General features: G+C 32.5%; 2 long non-coding RNA genes across 10 annotated transcripts in view; one reads left to right on the top strand and one right to left on the bottom strand.

The window, feature by feature from the left end:
* LOC140604132 (uncharacterized) overlaps nt 1–13,684 on the bottom strand; it is a 237,973-nt gene that overhangs the window by 48,614 nt on the left and 175,675 nt on the right. For 6 of the 8 annotated variants that reach the window (XR_012007159.1, XR_012007158.1, XR_012007153.1 and 3 more), the window contains one exon: nt 758–864. This is a non-coding gene — a long non-coding RNA (uncharacterized lncRNA). Of the gene's footprint in view, nt 1–757; nt 865–3,784; nt 3,885–13,684 lie in introns of all 8 variants that reach the window. The other 2 variants (XR_012007154.1, XR_012007157.1) reach the window with 1 other exon arrangement.
* The window catches only part of LOC140604133 (uncharacterized), an 80,059-nt gene that overhangs the window by 13,913 nt on the left and 52,462 nt on the right, over nt 1–13,684 (top strand). The gene's annotated exons all lie outside the window — the stretch shown is intronic.

Genomic DNA, 13,684 nt, shown 5'->3' with positions numbered 1-13,684 from the left:
AAGGGAGCAAATAATGTAATATACAACTTTGTGTTTATAACAATTTTTAAGGGAATGCTGAACAGATACTTCTGAATATAGGATTTATAAAATAATTTCATAGTTTAATTTATGGACTAGTCTAATGCTTTAATGGATGTGCCATGGAAATGAATGTAAATTCATCATAATGAAAAAATTGATAGATTTCTGACAATGCTGTGACAGCTGAATTAATGTGTGTGAAGTGCCAGTATTAATGATAAACATTAATAAATACTGCATAAAATTGGATTAACAATGATGTAAAACAATCTTTTGCTCTTATACAAAATCCATTTAACCGGGCAGAGATATTTTCTTAGGCTGAATATGAACACTTAATTCAAAATAGAGTAGTTAGTACCAAATTCTAAAGGAGATTTCATATATGTTGCATAAGCTTATATTCATAAGATATATTTTTTCTTTGACTTCTTCAGGAATCATAGCTTTGGTGCTAAGAGCTCATATTTATTTATTATTTTTGAAAATAAATTGAGTACTCAAAGTATTAAGAATATACAAAATCTACAATATCTATCAGTTTATGATTCCCTCTTTTTAGTAGGAGAACACTAATAACCTCTCCCATGCCAGCAAAATCTACATTTCAGTAAGGGTCCTACATTGTATATTAGTTTTTGAGATGTTTTAAAGCAAAGGTACTTTGAATTATTCCAAGTATCATATTAATTTTTGTGATTGATGAAGGGAAGATGATAAAAATAAGGCATACCTGCCATTGTCTTTAATCCTTTGGTGAATTATGTGGCATTGAAAGCAGATGGTATAAGCTGAAACACTGTTTAATTCAGAATAGCTGAATCTTGCCTATGGTCTTGCCTGTGGGCAGAAGGAGAAGTAATATATACATATTTTTAAAGATTTAAAGAATACTATGCAAATAGTTTACCACATCTCATTATTTGAAGACAGATCTGTCTAAAAAGGCCAAATTATGACTGGGAGTCCATGCTATACGGACTTTTATCATTTTTTATAGAATCTACCACATTTTAGATTTCAGCCTTTGCCAAAGTACACATTCCCTTAAAATGAGTCACGCCATTGCTTTTGGCTCAGGATTGAGCTTGTCTGATCTTATTGTTTTTCTTTTTTTCCCCCAGCATTCCACACTATGCTTTTATGGTTTACAGTAGCTGTTTTAAAAAATATATATATTTGGGAAAATCATAAGGTATTGTTAGATGAAATGGATAATAATTTTATGCACATATAAATTTAAGGCTAATATGTATACAGGTGAGAAATTTAGTCTCATCCAGAATCTACTGAAAATTATTAAATCTTATAAGTTATATTTATGTGCTTCATTAGAATCTAAATAACATTTTTTCTTAGATGTGAAGTGACTATGTATGACCTTTTTTTTTCTAGAATTTTAATTCTCAGTATAATTCATCCTAAAAGACTTTCTTTTAATTATTTTATTACAGAAATTTAAACCATACACTTTAGAAAGAATAGAATGAATAGAACCATGAATTATAATGTACCTGTGACTGAGTTTTAGTAAGAAATTGATCATTCAGTTTCAGTCTGAACAAGTATATATACTGAATACTTAATAAGCCATGATAGTTTTTTCCCAGAAGTTTTTATATATCCATTTGCATTTATATGCTCCAAATCCTATAGGGTAGATATTATTATGATCTTTTTCTAATGGAGAACATGAAAATAGGTACAAAGAAGTGGACCACTGATGGACAAACACTGAATCTTTCAGAATCTGAATCTGGCACTTGACTCTTTAATTTTAGGTCTAATTCTTTTTTTTCAAAGCACCAAAGAGAAAAAGTCAGTTCTTTCTGTGAGACCAAGGATAGAGCAGGAGGGTGAGGACAGAGGTTAATTGGAAAGAGGCAGTAAGACCTTCTTGCTATTCAAAGCGCCTTCCCTGAGAAAGAGATAGTGAGTCAGAAGGGGATACACATTCTTGGGGTCCAGGATTCTAGACTGTCTCCTCTGATAGTGACTTGTGAGGATGGTCACTGTGGTAGATGGTTCTTTTATGAGATTTATAAATCTGATTGGGAAAACAGAGTAAGATGATCTTCGCAGACAAAGATGCATCTAAAATGTGTCTGAACTATAAATTATCCTACATATTACTAAAATAGAGACCTGTTTTTAGCCAACAGTAGCAAGATGTCAATAAGTAAGATTTTATTGTTTTAATGACTGTTTACATATTAATGTTTAATAAGAAAAATGACTTTCTATTAAGTTGGAAAATTCCACATAACAAGTAGTAAGCCTTTAATAGGACAGAGACCAAGTGAATTGTGGAAAAGCACTGTTCATGCTCGACCTCTTTATTGGACCATTTTTCCCATGAGGTTAAAAGTTCAAATACTTGACTTTTTGTATGCTTAGCTAATCTTCTATTTATGTCATAAAACTATCAAACAGTGGATCTTGAAATTACAGAAATTGATACCCCTCCCCTCCCCTCCCCTCCCCTCCCCTCCCCTCCCCTCTCCTCTCCCTCTCTGTTGATCTAGACAGGCAAATTCATGGGATTTTATGATGGAGAATGACCTTACAATTTTCCTCTTTTCTAACAGTTTTAGGCAAGTATTCATTAAACCATCTGAACATCTCCAATGTTGAGAAACTTGCCATATGCAAGAGTTAATGTAGACTTCTTATTAAGAGATACATCAAAATTTTTCAAAACAGTGTCACATAATAAAGGCCATAAATAAAATAGTAATACATAGGTTACTATGATATCCTAAGTCCACTCATTTCATTTCTGAATTGATATACTTTTAAATACTTACAATATATCTTTAAGATATGGTTTGACAAAATTTTCTTGTAAAGGGCCAAGTAGTAAATATTTTCAGCTTTGCAAGCCATAGGGTTTCTGTTGCCACTACTCAACATATAGTAATGTTGAGTAATGTAAAGCACAAAAGCAGTTTTTCATGGTACATAAATGAATTGGTGTGGCTGTGTTTGAATAAAATTTTATTTACAGAAATGGGCAATAGATCAGATACAGCCCAGAGGCCATCGTCTGCCAAGCTTTTTTTTGGAAAAGATTACTTCAATTCTTTTATAAAAATACCATTCAGACAAGAAGAACACCTTAAATCCAAGATGAGAAAAGTATTCCTTATAGAAGGACGTTGTGAGCTCCATACTTCCTTGACAGTTCATCTGGACTACCCACCTGATCATTATGGCCTACACAGTGGTAGAATGATGGCATTTAGAAGGTCACTCTTAATGAGAGTGAAAATTTAAAAAGAAGATCAAGTTTGAGTTTACAAGTGAAATATTAGTCTATCAAAAGAATATGTTGAAAAAATTTTCAGCTAACTTTAAATGAAGACGTGACACCTGCTGTATTATATTATCATTTTGAATAGCAAAAACCATACATATTTATATGGTGTATGAAGACCTTGTCTGACAGCGTATTAGAAGATCTCATTAGTATAGATTCATAGCACTTTAATTAAGATAATAACATTTTATATAAATAGAGCCTTAAAACACAGCATAGAATAATTTGGAATTTAAATTAAAAAGTGTAAAATATTTAGACAATTTTTAAGATTTCAATAGCAAATAGATATATTATTTCAAAATTATACATAAAGAAGCAGAAAACAAAAAGAATTAATAATTTTAAATACTATTCTATTAAAAGTAAGTGGCGAAATGCATTTTTAAGCTGAAAATTAGAAATAGTACAAAATATCAAAATTTAAAAACTTTTTTTTACATGAACAAGAAGAGTATCCTCATAGGGGAGGTTCAGTCAGTTGAGTAGACAACTTTTGATTTCAGCTCAGGTCTTGATGTTGGAGTTGTGAGTTCAAGCCCTGCATTGGATTTCACATTGGGCATGGAGAATACTTTAAAAAAAATAGTATTCTGATAAACTTTTAGTTTTAATAAGTATATGTGTAAAGTGTTATATTAATAGCTGATATCATAGGGGTCCCCGTGTGGCTCAGTCATTTCAGCATCCAACTCTTGATTTTGGCTCAGGGTTGTGAGATTGAGGCCTGAGTCACGCTCTGTGCTGGCCATGGACCCTGCTTAGGATTTTCTCTCTCCCTCTGCAGCCCCCAATCATAAAAAAAAAAAAAAAAAAAAAAAAAAAAACACAGTTGATATCATAAGTTTAAATAAGGTTTTGAAGTCTATATACACATGAAAAAACTTAAATCTAAAAGATGTTAAGATACATTGCAATTTAGTCATTTTCATAAGTATAAACAGAGCTGTGTTAGCATCTAATGCAGATTCACAGAATTGGCAATGACATTAAAATATATTGTTCTTTTCTTGTCTTTCTCTGTAAAATATACTAGAATTTTTATTAGGTTCACCAGGCACTCATCTATGAGGAGGTAAGCAGATGGGGAGACAGGAAGAAGAGATTAGAACTTGTAGCAATGTAAATGTAGAAAGAAATGGGTATATTAGTAATATATAATGATACTCAGCTTTTGAAATTCAAAACAAGGACCATATAATTGGACAATAAGCTTTAAATGTGTCCCAAGGGAAGCTTTCTTAAGTTTCTTTTACTCCCATTTAGTACCTGACTTATCACCTGGTTTGGAGTATTAAGTGCACAGAGGTCAGAGCTATAGGGCACCACTCTAGAACACGCCTAGAGTTTAGTTTAGGCATGGAAAGAAGCCATAATATAAGGCATTCAAAGTGAATTCAATTCTTTCTGCCTGGGGGGAATGACAATTTGGATAACGAGAAATAGGAGACTGGAACAACCAGCTAGGTACTCAATTTCCACTTTTCTGACTCTGGGCTGAGAGAAACAAAGTATATAAAATGAAATGAGAAGAGTGAGGGCCAAAAGTGGTCCTAGACTTACCTCTGGCTTTTCTTAGGAATTCTGGAGAGAATCCAAATTTCAAAGCTTTTCTTTGTTAATCTGGGATGCAGTCCCAGAAGTCAGATGGAGGTAGGATTTCAGAGTTAGCTGTTCTGAGCCAGAGTCAGTATCTACCACTGACATTTAGAACTGGGCTAAGAGCTATTAGGGCTGCTGTAGAGCCACGTGGGAAGAAAAAGGTAACCCTGCAGCAGAGCTGTGTGGACCTCTGGGCTAGTGGACTGGATGAAAGATCGTTGCAAATGTAGATACCTGAAACCAAAACCCTCAGTTCTTTTGTTTTAAAAGATTTTTATTTATTTACTTGAGAGTGAGAGTAGGAGAGATCATAGAGGGAAAGGAAGAGGGAGAACCAGAGCAGTGAGCTGGACACAGGGCTTGATCCAGGACCCTGGGATCATGACCTGAAGTAAAGGCAGATGCTCAACCAACTGAGCCACCCAAGTGCTCCAAAGATTTCAATTCTTAAAGAGAATATCATATTAGCATTTCTGGATGGTAAAAATAGTTCATCAGTTTTTTAGATTTCAGCATCAGAAAATGGCAGGAAAATCAATGATGAATGGACACATGACATCGGCAGAACAGCTGCATATGATCAAAGTCAAGGATAAAGTCTCCCTTATTTTCACTTCAGTGATCCACAGTCACACAGTTGTCAGTCCTTACTTCCAAAGGCCATTTAGAGGAGGAAACAGACAGAAGGATTGACATCAGGTACTAAACAGACATACATGACAGACTGAATATTCTTTTATTTTAAAAAAGACTGAACATTCCTTGAAGGTGTTCCTATAATTATCACATTGGTTTAACTTTAAACCAAATTAGACATTCAAATAAGTTTCCCCACCTTAGCAATAGGTAATGCTTAGATGGAACATCAGCTTGATTATATATTAAATAAAGAAATTCTGTACAACTGAACTGTAGTGAAGTTATCATTTTGTGACCGGCATTCAAGGGCACAATTGCAATTCATAAATGTCTTCCTAATAGACTAACATAAATACTGCAATTGTGCTTTATACTTTACATAGTAAAACATAATTTTAAAAATTATGGTAACCTAAAGACAGAACATGAAACTTATTTAACAAATACATAAGTAAGACTCACATTATTAACATATTGCTTAAAAATTTTCTGTGCCAATTATTAACTTAGCCAATGTAAGTAATTATGTGCAATATCTACAAAGTATTTCTTGTGTGCCTTTGTTCTGTCACTGGCATTAAAAATAATAATAAAAAAAGTTCTCACTTTAGAGGAACTTCTTATTTAAGAAGTTAGAATTTGAGTGCTTATAAAATTAGATATTAACACTTAAAATTTCAGCAGATAAAATACTGTACAAATGTAGAAGCTCGGGGGAAAATCACCATTGTTTTACCTTAGAGAATTCATAGGCCGTTTATAACTACACATAAGGAGAAATATTGAAGTCGACATGAGAGAAAAGCAAACAGACAATGATAGAAGTGTAGCAATTAGGCTTGAGGATGGGCTTGGTTAAAGAAAAAAATGTACGGATGAACAGCAAGAAAAAAACAATATTTGAAAGTATATATTTAATATTAATGGTTCTATTATTGAATTATTTTCTTTGCTTGTATATAATTTGTCATAGACCTAGTAAATAAAAATTTTTAAAAGATTGTGTTTATTTATTCATGAGAGAGAGAGAGAGAGAGAGGCAGAGACACAGGCAGAGGGAGAAGCAGGCTCCATGCAGAAAGCCCGACGTGGGACTTGATCCTGGGTCTCCAGGATCACACCCTGGGCTGAAGGCAGGAGCTAAACCACTGAGCCACCTGGGCTACCCTAGACCTAGTGAATAGAAGATCCATTGAAATAAAATATTTTAGCTCAGTCTCAAGCATTTTCCAAAACTGAAAGACTAAGACAATGTCAAATAAGAATAGGCACTGAATGTCAGATTAAAGAGTTTAGGCTTAATGAAATAAGAAATGTGGTAATGTAAACAGATTTGTACATCAGTAACTTTTCATGGAATTTATTTTATTTTATTTTAAAGATTTTATTTATTTATTCATGAGACACACACACACAGACAGAGACATAAGCAGAGGGAGAAGCAGGCTCTATACAGGGAGACTGATGTGGGACACAATCCCAGGACACTGAGATCACACCCTGAGCTGAAGGCAGATGCTCAACTGCTGAGCCACCCAGGTGTCCCATTCATGGCATTTATATTTGGAAGGCATGATGAGTAAAAGATAAGTAATGTAATATCAATATATATGCAAGAGCTTTTGGAATCCTCAGAACTAGCTCTGACTCTTGGTTTGCTGAAGCTGTATTACATTGATATTACTTTCCTAATCTATAGGATTAGATTAGGGTAATCATGATATCTGCATCTAATCATGATACACCATATGTTTATGAGAATCCCAATACATTGGTACCAAATATATATAAAAATTCTATATGCATTTCAAGAAATGTTATTAGAATAGTTTTCTCAAACTTAATGATACTTTGTAAAGCCTTAAGTGTGCAATTAAATATGAAAGCCCTTTAAGAAGGGAAGAGGGGGATTCAGGGTGGCCATGGCTGCTTATTCAAGATTATTCCTCTCTACCCTGCAAAAGTAAGAATTAGTGATGATGCAACTTCAACATACTCGGAAGAAATGCTATACTATTTGATAAATTAGGAATTAGATATTTGCAGGTGATATTTCACTAAGAATAAGACTTGTGATTCAGGATAGAATAAGAATAGGAGGCATAATGTATTAAAAAAAAAACCCTTACTAGCTGAGGCGTGACCCTAGAATTGTGTGGCACATATTTTAATTATAACTCTGATTGAGTTTATCCCAATCATCCATAACAGAGGAGAATTAGACTTTTTTTAGACTATTAATGACAAATTAATTACATAAAACAAAGAACAAGTTCACATATTTTACTTTCTGTATACTTACTGTTTTGTTACATGGATAATGTATTTTGTTCATCCTTTCAACAACTACTGGATGCTGAACTGGAGTCAAGCATATACAAGGTACAATGGATACAGGTCCAAGAACAATACTATTTTTTAAAGGAATTCACACCATGAATATATAATAGTATTATAGTATTAATAAATCCAAAGGTTAAATGAAAATACACATTTCCCAGAAGAGAAACAGACTTTATGAAATGTTAGCATGCAGTTACAGTGTTTTGGAAGAAATGACTTCTTGTGGGAGGGCAATATTGACATCCAAAAATAGAGACCTGGGACATGAAGGATAGTGCCAACACTCACTTTGCCTTTCCTGAGATATAGCCAAGACTCTCTGAACACTGATAGAGAAGGGTAGAATAAATTAGGAGTTGAGATTGAATGTGTGTTTTCAGTAGTCAATGACCATGAAGTAACATAATTACAGAGGTATGGGAATTTGGTGGGTTCATTAAAACAATCACATTTTTGGATCACTGCTTTTGGGTATAATTTGAAGGTAAAGGGGAATGTTAGAAGTTTGAAAATGTTAATTTGAGTCATTGGACAAATATGGAAATATATGACTCCTTTTGGTATCCCGATGTCCATCAGTGGAGTAAAAAGAATTGAATGGAGTATTTTTAAAGAAATCTTAAACAAGGGATGCCTGGGTGGCTCAGCGGTTGAGCGTCTGCCTTGGGCTCAAGGCTTGTTCCTGGAGTCCTGGGATCTAGTCCCACATTCAGCTTCCTGCATGGAGCCTGCTTCTCCCTCTGCCTATTCTCTGCTTCTCTCTTTCTTTCTCTCTCTCTGTGTCTCTCATGAATAAATAAAATCTTTAAGAAAAAAAAAAAGAAATCTTAAATAATGGGTATAGTCTTTATGAACCAAAAAGGAAACTCTTTCCCATACTTTTTTTTGTTTTTTGTTTTTTTTTCTGGTGTAATTATTTAAGACAACTTTTCAGAAAAAGTAGAATTGGGGGCAAAGTTAAGGAGATTGGAATGTGGTGTGATATATTTTGCAGTACACAGTATAAGTTTTCACACTGTGGGGGACACTGAGTGCCCTTCTATATAGGGAGTATTCCTAGAAAATGGTATCTTTCAAGCACGTAGAAAATGGATGGAATAAGACTAAAATTCTCAAATTGTTGGGCAATTATAGATTAATACCATTGGCAGAAAGGGCTATATGCCTTGAAAATATTTGTAAATTTGATAAATAGTTCATGAAGACTAACATTATTAATGTTATTTCATGAAAAATTCATCTAAAGGCTGGACAAGCACTGAATTTCCTAGATTTGATATTAGCCTAGATTATGGTAAAAATATAGTCATTCAAATGTATTTTACTTCTGAGTTTTATCAAATATGTGTAGTATTTGCTATAGTATATTGCTGTGTGTTATGAATGATACTGTAATATTAGAAAATTTTGTTATCCTCATATTTTCTTAGGATTTTAGCTCTATATGCCAACATTTCTAATTTTATGTGATTAAAAAATAAATTTGAGGTAATATAACATAGTTTAAGTCCTATCTAAGATTATATAGTCAACCATGTCCTTAGGCAGAATTAATCTAAGGGAGAAAGATTAAGGCAGTGGATATCCAGTTAGATCAAAAAAGAATAGATTTTGGAAAAAATTATGAAATGTCAAATGTGTTTGAACCCACCAGATACTTATAATCTTAAAAATGATCTCAATATTTCTAAATCCTTTAGCAGCACTGTTAACATTCTGTAACATTTCGTCCTCACCATTTTTCCATTCCTCTGTTAATACTTCAAAAGTAGATTTTTTAAAAAAGATTTATTTGTTTGAGAGAGAGAGAGAGAGTGCCTGAGAGTGGGAGGAGTGGTAGAGGATAGAATCTTCAAGCTCACTCCCCACTGATATTGGAGCCCACCGCAGGGCTCAATCTCACAATCCATGAGATCATGCCCCTCAAAATAGATTATTAATTAAATGTACTTCAGTAAGCATATACCATTTTTGAAAGTCTTTATTTACTAACCCTAAATCCTATATCTTGCTGTGATTTACTTAATATTTTTAGGATGGCTCTGAGTTTTTTTACATAAACAATCATGTTCTCTATGAATAAAGACAGAGTTACAACTTCCCAATTTTTATGACATACTTCTGTTTCTTGACCTTAAATATAAGGTCATAAGAAATGATAAAAGTGAAAAGTCTTGCTGGATAAAACAGTTTTGCATTGCTTGAATAAATCAAATCTTGTTACAATAGATGCCCTTACTTTAAAAATTACTGTATTTTGGGCACCTGGGTGGCTCAGTAGGTTAAGTGTCCAACTCTTCATCTCAGCTCAGGTCTTGATCTCAGGGTCAAGCCAAATTATTAAAAAAAATAATAATCCTGGGTTTAGCTTGCTAAAAGATCAGTTACGATTTTAGATCGTATACTCATGAGAAAAAATGACCTGTAACTTTTTTTAGTAATCACTCTTAAACTGGCTTTAAAAAATTAGCTAAAAATGTTCCCCCCTTTTTTTCCTAGTCTGGGAAAGACTGTGGTTATTTCTTCTTTAAATGTGAGAATATACTAGTGGAACCATCTGGGCATGGAGTTTACTTTTTATTTTGTGTGAAAAGATAGAATTAATTTCTTTAATAGATAAAGGGCTATTTAGATTTTTAAAATTTCTTTCTGTTGATTTTGGTTAATTTTGTATTTTTCTTATCATTTTTAAAAATTTCACTCAAATTTTTATGTTTATTGGCAGAAACTTATTCACAATATTCTGTCATTAATTTTACTACCTGGCACATTTTATATTGCATTTTTTCATGGTCCTTCTTACTAGTGATTTTATAATTTTATTGCTTCACAGAATTAACATTTGACATTGTTTCTATTGGATCTTACTTGCTGGCCTTACTCTTTTCTAACATATGTTTTTGGAAGTACACATGTCTTTTTAAATCAGATTCAACTATATACCACTAAATTTGATTTTCTGATAATAAAAAAATTTCTACCTTTTCTGCTTTGAGTTTTTCTTTGATACATAGGGTTAAAACTATATTTATTTTCCTACTATTTAAAGATTTTCAAATTATCTTAGTGTTTTCTTGCTTAATTTCAGAGCACAATGCAAAATTTTGAAATTTGCTAACAAATACTATTTGAATTTACAGATTGCCAATGTATGTACATGTCCCAAGAACACTAGAAAAAATTTTGCATTCTGAAATTCTTGAGTATAACATTTCATTCATATCTATCAGCTAGTTCAAACTTGTTAATCTTTTTCAAATCCTCTATATCAATGTCTCTTGTTTGGTCAATTACTGAAAGGAGGTGGAGGTATGTTAAACCTCACTTTGGTTGTGCTTTTGAATTTTTGTTGTCTTAATTATTTATTTTGAAATTATGATATTAAGTCTCTTGCAAAATTCTAATACTTATATCTTCCCAGTAGATTGGCTCCTAAATTATCAGAAAATGATTCCTCTTTATTTCTAGTAGTGACTCTTGCTTCAATATCAACTTTTCTCACTTTCTATTAGTCATTTATATCTTTTTTGTTAGGCTTACCATTTGCCATCTTGTATCCTTAAATCAGGGATCTCTTAAAAAAAGAATTAAAACTGAGTATTGATTTTAAATCCAGTGTGAAAATGTCTTTTAATTGATGTGTTTAGTCCACTTAGAGCTGTTTGGATTTAAACCTACAATCTTACTATTTGTTACTGACTGGTGCCGCTTGTTCCATACTCCCTTTTCCCTCCTTCCTTGACATTTTGGGGATTATTTGGGACTTTTGTTATTATATTTTTCTCTTTATTACCTCATTATTTATACATTCTAAAACTATCTTGAGAGTACCTTGGTGATTATGATATGCCTTAACTAATTTTAACTATTATATGCAGTAGTACATTAACCACATTTTAGATTGTGTGGGAATATTAGACCCTACTCCACAAAATATGGCCCATAGATCAACAATATTGGCATCACCTGGGCCCTTGTTTAGAAATGCAGAATTCTTGGGCTCCATCCAGACCTGCTGAATCAGAGCAGTTTTACAAGAATTTCATGTGTAACCAGTGCTCCTTAAATTCAAGGGGCATTGCTTGCCATACAGTTAACCCCAACTACCCTTCCTCCTGCCCTTTTCTATTATTGTGGCTATATAGTTTAATTCTAAAATACTTTAAAATCTCCCAAGTCATGATTATTACTATTTAACTAGCAAATAGATTCACCCATCTATTTACCCACATATTAAATTGAATCACATATTTATTCTTGTTTCCCTCCTTCCCTTCTTTATAGTCACATCTGGAATAATTCTTTATGTGTCAGAATTCCTTCAATATTTTCTTTAGTGTGGATAAGCTGATGTTTAACTTAAAAGATAGAATCACTAGGTATAAAATTCTACTTAATGCTGCCCAAAGTAACTAGCACAATGTTTATGCCCTAACAGATGTTCTATATATTTGGTGAGTTGTTTATTTTTAACAATACAATTACTTAATTGATTTGTGTTTAATTTACAGCAGAGCAATGGAATGTTATTTTTATTAGAAAAAAAGTGAGTTTTTGCTGAATGTAATAAAGCAATACTCTTTTACTACTTTCTGATTTTGCAAATAATCTTTATAAAACCTAATATTGATTGCAAGTCTCAAGGTCTTTATGAAGGTCACAAAAGTTAAAATGTTAAATCACTTCAAAGCTTAACAAAATCAAATGAATATGTAAAAGTATCCTATGTAGGAATATTTCATTTAAGGCTGGAATACTACAATGCATTGTAGTATTAATTTTGTGATGGACTTACATTTAATTATAGGTGATCATGAATAGCTTGAAAGCAAAACAGGACTGAAGTGTGTACAAGGAATTGCAGTTTCTCATGATATATATACATCTTAATTGAAAAAAAAAAGTGATTGACCCTTGCAGCTATAGAAGCATTGTTAAATAATGCACTAAAACTTAAATATCCAGTCATTGTTGTGAATATTATTGCAAATTAAAAAGATCATCTAGATTTGACAATATCTACAGAATTTCATTTTGAGCATGTGTCTTCCATATCATTTTGGCACCTTTACTGTTTACAGTGACAAGTGTCAGTGTTCAGCAAACAAACAAAAAACCTTAACATAAGTTCTTGTTATGACTATTCTAATAGGTTTCATTTTATATCCTTCATAATGGGAAGAATGAGAAACTGACAATATTTTTCCCTGGAGCTAATTTTTATTGCTGTTTGTAGTCTAAAGTTCCCACAAGTTAGCAATATGTTATTTATTTTTAATGGACACAGACTGAACATCTATTACATTATATAGATAGGTAGAATTTTGGAAAATTATTTAGTAAAGCTTAATTAACTGCTACCAATTTAGATTCTAGTCTGCTTTGAGAAACAGCCAAAGAAAGATATTTTACGTGTCATTCTAATGTTAGCGTACTCTTATGAAAAGGAAATTCTTATCTACCTAAATTTTACTGATATAAGTAAAACTGATTAAGTTATGATATAACTTAATATCCTATTCTTCGGTATAAAAATTACTTGAAGTTAATAAGAATACCAATGACTGAATCAACCAACCTATTTATTTTTACATACATTTTTACAATTTTACCGATGAATGAGGTGATTTTCTTCAGAGCCATATGGGTCATTTGTGTCAGAAATAGTATTAGTTTTGAAATTCTTACTCTCGGTCAAGAACCACCTGCCATACCACTAGTATTTGTCATCTCAATGGAGCTGATGAGGATTTTGTC

Source organism: Canis lupus, chromosome 14 (genome assembly GCF_048164855.1).
Source record: "Canis lupus baileyi chromosome 14, mCanLup2.hap1, whole genome shotgun sequence".
In the NCBI taxonomy this organism is placed as follows: domain Eukaryota; kingdom Metazoa; phylum Chordata; class Mammalia; order Carnivora; family Canidae; genus Canis; species Canis lupus.
Note: the sequence above shows the minus strand (reverse complement) of the source record. Positions and strands in the feature narration are given on the sequence as shown.